Source organism: Papio anubis, chromosome 10, assembly GCF_008728515.1.
Source record: "Papio anubis isolate 15944 chromosome 10, Panubis1.0, whole genome shotgun sequence".
In the NCBI taxonomy this organism is placed as follows: domain Eukaryota; kingdom Metazoa; phylum Chordata; class Mammalia; order Primates; family Cercopithecidae; genus Papio; species Papio anubis.
The window spans coordinates 25,565,992-25,578,363 of record NC_044985.1 but is presented as its reverse complement, the minus strand read 5'-3'; the positions used below and the strand labels follow the sequence as shown (position 1 = coordinate 25,578,363).

Genomic DNA, 12,372 nt, shown 5'->3' with positions numbered 1-12,372 from the left:
ATAACAATACTTATTTTATAAATTTGTTGTGAAGATCAAGTGATTTAGTCTCCATGAAGAACTTGTTGCAGCACCTTATGACATTATTATCACTATTAGGCAATATTGCAATGACCCTTTTAAAGTAGGTCAGGCATATTTCCATGTTAGGTTAGTGGGAATTTTCCAAGAGGGTAGAATAAAACTTATCTTTTCATGTTTTTATATAAAGACAGTAAATTTACCCTAGGAGGCATCAGAATATGCCAAATTGCCTTGTATATATTATACACCTCCTCAAGTGACAGGATTGGATTGAAATTGAGGCAGGATAAATGGTAAATGCAGCAGCTGTAGACAATTACAGTTAATAAAGACAAGTATGGAAAAAAAATGGCGTGAAAGGAGGGATAGTTTGCATGGTGCAAATTAAAAAGTTCATTGTGAACAATCATTCCACAATGTGGCAATGCTGGCATTAAATAATCAAGCATCATTTTTTAAAGTATTATTGAATGGAGAACTTAGAGGAATGTTACCTTACTTATTTAATCTGCTGAAAAGAGACATAGATAATTAAAAAACAAACAAACAAACAAACAAAAAAACCTATCTAAAGAATACCAAAGATGATGAGTGTGTAGAACAAAGCCTGTGAAAAATCATGCAGCAAGAGAAATAAAAGACAGAAATGGAATGTAATCATCTGCTGGAATAAGAGGTCCAGAAAATAAGTAACAAGATGCCTTTCTCATCCATTGTCATTTGGTAGCTCCTTTCCTGTTAATTTTTGTAAGAATTATATCTTTATGTTCATTGTGCTTTCTAAAGAGCACCATTCGTTCCCAAGAGATATCTAAAAGAGAAAACTGTACTGTTTTTTTTTGTTTGTTTTTTTTTTTTTGTTTTTGTTTTTTGAAACAACCTAATGATCATGAGCCCAAATTCTTCAAAATGTGATTTTAGAGATTTCCTAATCATGGGGACACAGGAATACCATGAGGTCAAACTGAATGATTTTTAAATCCTGAATCAATCACAAACTAGCCATGAGATTTAATTTTCCTATCGATAAAATAAGAGTGATTGTTGGGATGAGTAAATTATTGATACACAAGAAGTTCTCAGAACAGAGCTTGGCGCATTATGCACTCAGGCCACCATGATTGTGGCACGAAGGCTGGGTCACTAGGGCAGGCTCACTCACAGTCACCTGTGTGCCAAGGACTCTCTTAGGCCAGGTCTTCCTCAGTGCCCTCCCTCCCCTTTCACTTTCATTTATCCGACTTCTGCTTCTCTCCCAAGGCCCAGCCTTTTCTACTCTGAAAGGTACATGATGCAGTGGTAAAGCTGCAAAGAACATCAAAGTTGTAGAATCCTAATATGTCATTTTGCAGGTGAAGAAACCAAGGCTTAGAGAGGTAGAGGCAGAGGGAGAGGAGGAGGGAGGAGAAAGGGAGAGAAATAGTAGACCTTGGACCATTTAGCTTAGGAATTTACATTCCACGATCTTGTGCTGCACTCGACATTCTCAGAGTTTCCCTCTTTTTGTCAAACTGCGGGGTTTGAATAGGTATTTGGATTCCAATTTCTAGTTCAATTTATTTGTGTTTTTAGGCAACCTGGACAAACTTCTCAATTCGCATGGCTTCTATTTCCTCCCCAAACTCCATCTACAACCTGAATGTCTTCTGTATTCTAGAAGGCTTTATCCATCTACAGAGTTTGGATAGGTATTTTGGGCAGCAAATTCAAGAGAATGTGGGAAAAGCAGAGTGAATCTAAAACCCCAAGAGGACTGAGGAGGGGCATTGATACGAATCCCTTAGAAATAAGTTATTTAAGTAGAAAGCAAAATAGGGAAGGACTAAATAAGAAAGAAACAAATGATCTGTCTGTATAAGGCTAAATCTAGTACTCCTTGAAAATTTGCACACAATCTGCCCAAAGCACTGTGCTGCTGGAGGCCATTGCAGCTCAGTAACCAACACAGCAGTTTCCACATTCCACTGAAATACTGGGAATAATTTGAATTATTATTATTATTCAAATTCATGTAAATCTATAGTTAATATATACATTATATATTTATATTTTAATAATTCTTTCTAAAAATAATTTTAGATTTTATAGTGCATACCATTAACTAATATCTTTAATAAATTTGGGTATGGTTATAGATTAAAATAAGCTTTGATTTAATCTTACTACCAGAGGTACCCAGTTACAGCATGTTGACAAATCCTTTCATTTCACAGATGTTGCCAGAAGACTGATGCCCACATTGTGGTTTATTTTTATCAGCATGGAGAATTGAATTGACAGATATTTTCTAAGCAATAATTACAGACAAGAAAAAAATGCTAATTGCTAAAAAAGTAGTGGGGTGGTAGGACAAAAAGACTCTACTTTCAAGAAGCTTACAATTTAGGGAGCAATAGAGACAGAAAAATCAGCAAGATACTTGCTTAGGAAGCCTGGTAAATGTGTGACCTGCATAGTGGCAAAGTTCCCTGTACTTAGAAGAGCTCTTTACTTGGTTAAATGCTCTTCTAACACCCTCTTGAAATTCTTGGTAATTTTTGAACAATGGGTCTCTCATTTTCCTTTGGCACTGAGCCTCACAAATTATGTACAGCCATGTGCTGCATAATGACAGACTGCATATATGACAGTGATTTCATAAGATTATAATATTTTTACTGTATTTTTTCTATGTTTAGATACACAAATACTTTCCATTGTATTACAGTTGCTGAGAGTGTTAAGTACAGTAACATAATGTACAGATTTGTGGCTCAGGAGCATCAGCCTGCACCATATAGCCTAGGTGTGTAGTAGGCTGCACCATCTAGGTTTGTGTAAGTACGTTCTATGACGTTTGCACAATGGCAAAATGACCTAAGCACACGTTTCTCAGAACATATCCCCCTCTTGAAGGGACTCATGACTCTAGTGGGTCCTGAGTACTCTGACAAGTACTGCGGTAGGTTAAGAACAGGGGCAATGGAAGCCCTTAGGCTATAAAGGTAAGCCACCAGTCTCTAGATGAAGCTGAATGCCAGAGAAAGCTTCTCCTGGGAAACAATGACAAAATCATGCTGAAAGGATGAGTAGGAATTGGTCAAGTGGAACAAAGAATAGGACAAAAGGAGTTACAGGATGAGGAAACAGTTTATTCAAAGTCCTTGTGGTGAGCAAAAGCATAGGAAATTCACAGTAGTTTAGTGTACTTGAATTTTAGAGTAAAAGTTATGGATAAGTAAGAGATGGAAAAGGGCCCAGATCATAAAACATCATGCAATTCTTCATATAGATACTTATTCTATTTTGAGAGGATTGAAGTCATTGAATGATTTTATGTAGAGGAGTGAGTTTATCAAATGCCAGTTTTAGAAAAGTTACTCTTAGTTGCTCTGTAGAAAAATCAATGGAGGGAGTAGTTGAATTGTATTTCTATTAATCTAAACAAGGAAAGATGACTTGAATCCAGCTCTGCCAGAGGAGTTACAGAATTCAGACAATGTGCTGGTTAACAGGATTTCTGAAGGAAGGGATGAGGAGTCAGGCATAATGACTATATTGTCATTTGGAAAAAAGAAAGGATATTCATGATGTTTGCTGAGATATCATCTATAAGACAAGTGTCAGACTTATGCAAAAAATTATAAGTTCCATGTTAGAAATACTGAATTCAAGTTGTCTATATGATGTTCACATGGAGAGGTCCAGGGCAGACAGATAAAGGATTCTAGAGTATAGAAGACATTTACATTGAAGATGGAGTTTGGGGAGGAAATAGAAGCCTTATGAATTGAGAAGTTTACCCAGGCTGCCTAGAAACAAATAAGCAGAAATTGGAAGCAACCAAAATCATACATACAGGTGTTCCAAACAATAGAAAAATTAATAGTGGCAAATACTGCTAAGAAGTCTAGATGCAGCTCCTGGAGTTATTATCATGCAGTACAGAAATTAATTGACCCCTGCATTTGCTTTGACATACTGAAAGCACGGGATCCTTCAGGGCTGGGATCATGCCTATTATTCTATGGCAGACCTTAAGGTATCTGACAAAATGCCTTGCAACGTGTGTGTGTGAGTGTGTGTGTGTGTGTGTGGCCGATTATCTGGCCAACTTTTTTTTTTTTTTTCCTTTTCTTCTTAAGCAGAAGAGAAATTCTGTTTCCATCTGGTCACTGGGATAGTTCAGCCTACAGTAGAGCATCATAAATTCTGGACCTAAATCAGAGGAACACTAGAAAATAATATTTCAAGTTCCCTTATGCTGCTGTACTGAATATTCATTATAGTAATACATTTCTTCCTCAAAATAGAGGAGTCATTCCTAGCTGCTTAGTATTTTTCAGCTGCCGTCTAATAGGAATATAAATGGACCAGGTTAATGAAAACCTGCTGAGGCCATCTATTAGGTAAAGTCAACAGTAACAAAGTCCTTTCAGTAATTACTTACTCCCTTTCTTGACCCATTCATTTTCCTGCCTTTTATTTAGGAAGTCAGTTCTTCAAGTCTGTCTAGTACTCCATTCTTAGAAATGCCAGAACATCAATAAAGTGTTGGCTTCCCCCTGAAGAAATTAAATTAAATTACATTTGCTCTCAGAATGTATCTTTCGTCCCCCTGTATGTCTCATGTGGTCCTGATGGTGCACCTCATTAAAAAACTCACTATAATAGAGCGGAGACTCCCTGAAAGAGGAGGAAATAAATAATACACCTTTCCTTTTTATATGATGGACACCAGCTGAATGCAAATTAGCTCAGAATCAAGCTGCAGGAAGGGTGTATTCTTAATTGATGGCTAAAATTTGTCTCTAGAAATTAATATTTTATATCATAATTTGATACAAACTCTGATACCAGAGTTTGGTATCAGAGTGCTAGTTTTAGGCTCAAAAATAATTATGGAATTTGCAAAGATAAGAACAGAATCCCTAGTTATTGATGTCAGCTACCCAAATATATACCACTCTTATCTAACATTGTATTTCTTAGTTTATTTGCAGTTGACTCCAACTGTACCTGATCCTCTTCCATATGAACCAGGTTGTAAAACTGAAATACAAACAAATTTCGAGCAAGAAAGAGTCCCCAATGACTAATGTTTTTATATTTTCAATTATATATGTGTGTGTGTGTGTGTATGTGTGTGTATATATATATGTAATCCCTTTTCTGGATTTGGCGTATTTTTCCTTGTAAAATTACAATTAACTTGAACATATGGGACACCTGTACCACAGCATGGAGTAAAAATTCAAAGGGACATAATTAATTGGAATACCAAGAAGCAGCATGCTTGTAAAGCATAATAAAATTCAATATAATTTTAGCCTAATTTATGTTCTAAATATATGAAAGGTGAAGATGACTGAAAAAGCAGTTGGAAGTCAAACTTTTGCCTTCAAGCTCTGTATTGAAATTCATTGACACAGCAATTCTTGTAAAAGCATAGATCAAACTTATAAAGTAGGAAGGAATATAGCTAAATAATAATGGGAGAAAATGTCTCCTGCATTGCTATGTTTACCTTGTGAAAGACTTGTAACCTTTTTTAAAATTAAAGTCTTCCAAGTATTTACAAGAGTAAATAATGCTTTTAATATCTCCATATTTTATATTTATTGTAGCTGTCAGAAATCCTATAGAAAATTTACATTTCAATCAGTCTTTTTATACTGGAGAAAATAATATTTTCATAATAAATTTTCGTAGCTTGTTTAAAAATAAGTCAGCTGACTGGTATTTATTCTCTCCTAAAATAGATATTTATGAGGCAGAAAACCCTGCTGACTTAAAATTTAAATGTGCACTAAATTAGACAACCTTTATCAGGAAATTTTCTAAGTTATGATGAGACAAACAAAATTTCTATCACTAGTCACTGATAAAAGAGAAGAAAATAGCCTATTATCTCAGATTAAATTTGGCTTTTAAAGATCTTGAGCTGTTTATTTTGAGTTTTGTCTTTCTAAATAATTTCCCTTATATACACAAAATACAATAAAGCAAGTGATACATATTTGCTACAAAGTGGTAGCTACACTCTAAAGGATATAAATCATGTATGTGTTTATAATTGATGTGTAAAGATTGTTTTTCTCCTTATTATAGATTGTTTTTCTCCTTATCTACATATGCAGAATGGAGTTTGTGTTTTCTGTAGCCATGCCATTAGTGGACACAGGATAGTGTTTTGAGGCAGAGTGACCTGAATTAGAACCCTGAATCTGCCTCATATTAGCAAGTCTACCTTGGATAAATTACCAATCCTTTTGCATTTTCCTTAATTCCTCCTTGTCTTGGTTGTATTATGAGGAATAGTAATGATATATACAAAATGCCCAGAAGGTGATTAACACGAATAAATTTTATTTGTACAAAAATGCTAATATGACATCAAAGACGAAGGGAAAACAATGGCAAAAATGGTAACAGAAGTCAGTACTTGTAACACCTGTGATTCAGCCAGGAAATTCCTTAGGGAAAAGTTAGGTTGCAAACAGGGCTAGACGGCACTTTAATTGATAGCATCTACAGTCGATTCTGATTTTTATTATTTTATTGTGAAAACTGACAGTTAAAGGACAAGGAATTGGAAATAGTCAAAAGCCAGATATGATCTTGAACTGTATATGAACTGGGATAAGAAAGGTGGCAGATTAATAATTTCTCTATCACTTAGTAGATGAATGTTTCATTATTACCCATCCATCCTAGGTAAAGGAAGGAGAGGTATTTGATAGCCCTGTTTCTTTCCATGACTTCTCAATTGAAACAGTTTTTGATACATAGACATAATGACTTAAATTGTGCTAGAAAGGCGGATATCTTAAGGTGGCAGTTTATTGAAGTGGACAAGACTTGTTTCTGGAATGAGATTACATGGGTTGAAATTCTCAACTACTTACCAATTGTTTGACTTTCCATAAAATATATAACCTCTATGGGCCTCAGTTTCTTTAATTAAAAATGAGGTATGTGCTTTCATTTTCATCATTATTATGACTTAAATGACACTTTCTGGCCTCAACTTGCTTGACTTCATATTTCTGTAGCACTATTACTTGTTATTTGATTTCACAAAAGTTACTTAACATCTATATCTCAGGTTTTTAAAAATATGTAATATTAATAATTAGTATGAATAAATAGTATTAGAACATGGATTTTAGGGTCGTTGTAAGGATCACATGTGTAAATCCATATAGGGTACTTAGACCAGTGTTTGGCATATTTTTTCTGCCCAATAGCTATTAACTGTTATTGATGTAAACACATGAAGAGAACATAGCGTATGTTTATGTAATATACATGTGAGAATAGGAGTGTGTGTGTACATTTATATGTACAAATTTGAACTAACACATGTGTGTCAGAAAGAAAATCGACAGGGAAAAAAGTTGGAATTCCTTGTATTTGTTCTAATTTGTATAATCCTAGCCCATGACTTCATGCTGACACTTTGCTTTGTCTTTTGGATGGCCTAACCTACATTAACATGTACGCAGAACATTTTGAAAGTTTTATTTTCAAAAATCATAATTTATTAATAAACAAAGATTTAAAAAATTGGAATTGCAAAATTATGTTTGAGCAAATGTTTTTATAGAGAACTTACCCAAACAGAGTAACCAGTAGGCCCTCTATTTAAAAATGTCCAAATTCCTGAATCATTTACTAACCATGCTTTAATTCTGTGAACCATAAACTATAAATATGCCAGGTCAGTTCTCAACCAGATGTCTTACTATGGAAGCTTAATTGGTAGAATTGATTATTTCAGACTATCTTTTAGCCTGCAGAACTGCTAAAAAAACCTATTTTTTTTAGCAGAAATTTCTTGAAAAATTTCTGAAAATTTTTCAAGAAAAATTTTCTTGGTCTATATGGAAATTTCTTGGTCTATATCATAATCACAAGGGTAAAAATAAAATTATATTTTAAGAGATGAAATGCGAATATAGAACAGGAGAAATTTCTATTAACCTATTAATGCTTTACTACTATGCCTTAATGAAAATCAAAACAAAACTTTTATTCGACTGACTTTATGTGGTCAAGAACCAACAACTATGAAAAATCAATAAATTGCTAAGGTGTAAAATAATTTAGTATTGTTTTCTGGTGCAAACCACAAGATGAAAACATGGCTATGTATCAGATTCAGCAATAATATAGCTAATTAATTGATTATAAATTTTGGAACCATTCATTCATCTTTAAAATCAGAATATTTGGCTTACTTGTCTCACAAACTTGTTATAAAATATAATTGGGTAATGATGATAAAGTCAGATTTTCGTTAAGAGTAAATAACCTATTAACATTATCTAGATTGTTTTCAATTTGGTGAACTGTATTGTTCAAACTGTGGCATCTCTGATTATGACAAAATAGCATAAAAGTTCACGACTGAGTTTTGTAGAGTGTTTTTAACCCACTTGCCCAAAATGAACGTTAGGACAATCGGAGTTATTATTGCATTTAATCAAAGATAGAGTCTGAGTTTTTATTATTTTTAGAATTACACTTATCTTTCTTAGTCTTTCTGTTGCTTATAACAGAATACCTGAAACTATATAATTTTTAAATGATATAATTTATTTCTTGCAGTTATAGAGGCTGAGAAGTTCCATCTTGAGGGGCCACATCAGGTGACAGCCTTCTTGCTGGTGGAAAGTTTCTGAAGAGTCTTAAGACAGTTTAGAGCATCACATGGCTAGGGGGCTGAGCATGCTAACATGCCAGCTCAGGTCTGTCTTACTATTCCTATAAAGCTACCAGTTCCCCTCCCAAGATAACCCATTATGCCTTTAATCTACTGACGGATAAATCTTTTTATTAAGGCAGAGCCCTCATGATCCAATCACCTCTGAAAAGTCTCATCTTTTAATACTGCCACATTGCGGATGAAGTTTCAACATGAGTTTGGAAGGAGACCTTCAAACCATAAGATTATCTATATTGCAAAAATATGAATGATTTGTCTGAGAGTATGGCAGAAGCTGTTTTCTCTCCAGATTCAGAAAGCAGCAACATAGTATAGTAGATCAACTGTGAGCCCACTGATGACAACTGCCATAGTCATCTATAAGACCATTAGACTATTAATAAAATGTCCTATAAAACAATTATAATAATATATGTGTTATAAACCATTGTTAGAACTAGCTAAGGTATGTATATGTAGCGCACAGCTATCTCAGGGACACAGGGATAGTTTTCAACATGTCTAATCATAATTATTAACATTGGACTGAACCAAACATTTATATTTTATTATTACTTCCTTTTTGTGTCATATATAAGCACATTACTATATGATACATGACATATATTTATACTATCAATGAAAGTAAGTTATCATGAGTTTTTGAGCTTTGTGAACCTTTATTTTAAAATAGTGGTTAACATATTTTAGGGTCTGAAAATTAGATGTAGAGCATTGCATCTATCAGAGATTATTAAGAAAATATAAAATTACATGAAAAAATCTTCAAATGACAGTTCAGAGGGTCAAAATTTAATATGAATATTAAAAATACATATCCTGGTAATTTTCAATTGCCTCTAGGTATAACCGAATTATTCTGCATTGTTTTCCATATGAAAACATGTGGTGTTTACCTGAGAAATTGTTTGGATAAATGCAGTGAATGTACTTGAATGTTTTACAGTGCTGTTCCAACTGGAAACTACTCTATGTCATATTTGTTTTATGTATGAAAATAATCTCTGAGGAATGTATAGACCAAGAAAAAAGATATTGTATTAGTTTTCTATTTCTGGGGGCTGAAATCAGCCCACTAACTTATTTCTTCTGGAGACTGCAAGAAAGAATCTATTCCTTGTGTTTTCCAGCTTCTAGAAGATGCCAGCATTCCTTGGCTTGTGCCACATCACTTCAATCTCTCCTTCTGTCATCACATTGCTTCTCTTTGCCTGATCTTTCTACATCCCTGTTAAAAGAATCCTTATGATTACATTTGGCTCACCTAGATAATCCAGGATAATCTTCTCATAATAAAATCTTTAACTTAATCTCATTTGCAAAATTCCTTTTCCATTAAGGTAATGTTTACAGGCTCTAGAAATTAAGATGTGTATTAAATCAGTTTAATATGGTCCATCCTCTGACCTCAATGGATTTACATCTATCCACATGCAAAATACATTAAAATCATCCTAACATTCACAAAAATCTTAATCCAATTACAACATCAATTTAAAGTCCCAAATCTCATCTAAATTTTGTCAGATCAAAAGTCCCAAATATAATCATCTAAATCATATAATTCAAGTATAATTGAAATTTTGCATGATCTCGCCTGGGACAAAATTTCACTCCATCTGTAGACTGATGAAACTAGAAAACCAATTGTCTGCACTCGAAATACAATGAATGGTGTGACAGGAATGATATATAAGTTACAGATACTCCTATTTTAAAAAGAAGAAGAGGAAGAAAACAAAAGGAAAAAGAAAAAGGAGTTATTGGTCCCAGGCAAATTTAGCTATATACCTTTGTAGAAATACAAATAAAACTCCATTAAGCTTCAAGACCTGGGAATAATGCGGTGTGGCTCTTGCCTGCCTCATCTGGGAGTGCAGCTCTGCCCTGTGAGTCATTCTCTCCCTTTTCTTGAAAGGTAGGTGTGCTTGCACCTGAGCAGTTCTATCAGGCTTTTCCCTCCTGTATAAGTTTGGGAGTCTGGCAGCCTTCTTTCATTCTGTCCTATCTATCTCTTTCAATTCAAGCTGGCAGTGTTCCTGGTGACAAAACATGCTTAAGAATCTCTTGGCTCTCCCATGTATATCACAAAGATTTGCTCCATTAGTCAAGAGGCTCCTCCAAAGAGCTTTCCTAAATAATCCCGTCTTTCTTCCTGGGTTTTGCTGAGATGACTAAGGAATTCATCAGCTGCTTGCCCAATCTCCTCACAGAGTCCTCTCTGTTCAATTTTATTTTTATTTTTATTTTTTTTTAACTTTAAGTTCTGGGATACATGTGTGGAATGTGCAGGTTTGTTACATAGGTATACACATGCCATGGTGGTTTGCTGCACCCATCAAACCATCATCTATATTAAGTATTTCTCCTAATGCTGTCCCTCCCCTAGTCCCCCAACCCATGACAGGCTCTGGTGTGTGATGTTCCCCCTCCCCATGTCCATGTGTTCTCATTGTTCAACTTCTACTTATGAGCAAGAACATGCAGTGTTTGGTTTTCTGTTCCTGTGTTAGCTTGCTGAGAGTTATGATTTCCAGCTTCATTTATGTCCCTGCAATGGACATGAACTCATCCTTTTTTATGGCTGTATAATATTCCATGGTGTATATGTGCCACATTTTCTTTATCCATTCTATCATTGACAGGCATTTGGGTTGGTTCCAAGTCTTTGCTATAGTGAACAGTGCTGCAATAAATATACATGTGCAAGTGTCTTTATAGTAGAATGATTTATAATCCTTTGGGTATATACCCAGTAATGGGATTGCTGGGTCAATTGGTATTTCTGGTACTAGATCCTTGAGGTATTGCCACACTGTCTTCCACAATGGTTGACCTAATTTACACTCCCACCAACAGCGTAAAAGCTTTCCTATTTCTCCACATTCTCTCCAGCATCTGTTGTTTCCTGACTTTTTAATGACCGCCATTCTAACTGGTGTGAGATGGTATCTCATTGTGGTTTTGATTTGCATTTCTCTGTTCTTGAATACTCTGTAGTTTTTATCCTTTTAAGCCACTAGCAAAGGTTGTGGAACCACATATTTGTCTTTTATTGTTGTTTTTTGAGACGGAGTGTCGCTCTGTCGCCCAGGCTGGAGTGCAGTGGCGCCATCTCTGCTCACTGCAAGCTCCACCTCCTGGGTTCACACCATTCTCCTGCCTCAGCCTCCTGAGTAGCTGGGACTACGGGTGCCCGCCACCATGCCCAGCTAATTTTTTGTATTTTTAGTAGAGATGGGGTTTCACCTTGTTAGCCAGGATGGTCTGGATCTCCTGACCTTGTGATCCACCCACCTTGGCCTCCCAAAGTGCTGGGATTACAGGCGTGAGCCACTGCGCCCGGCCTGTCTTTCTAGTCTAAAGCACATTCTCCTGCCAATGTATCTCCTAATTTTAGCATCTTTTGCAATCAAGATAAACTGATAATTTAACAAATCATAAAGTATTGGTTCCTTGTTGCTAACAGTTCTTCCCTCAATTTATTTCTTTCCTTTTGCATTTTACAATAGGCAACAAGAGGAAGCCAGGCCCACCTTTAACCCTTTGCTTGAAAATCTCCTGGGCTAAATACCCAAGTTCACTGCTGACAAGTTTTGTTTCCACTTATAACCATAGGGCACAATTCAGCTGTTTCC

General features: G+C 35.2%; 1 protein-coding gene across 1 annotated transcript in view; it reads left to right on the top strand.

Annotated features, from left to right (window-relative positions):
• The window catches only part of LRP1B (LDL receptor related protein 1B), a 1,950,491-nt gene that overhangs the window by 453,805 nt on the left and 1,484,314 nt on the right, over positions 1-12,372 (top strand). The window lies entirely within an intron of this gene.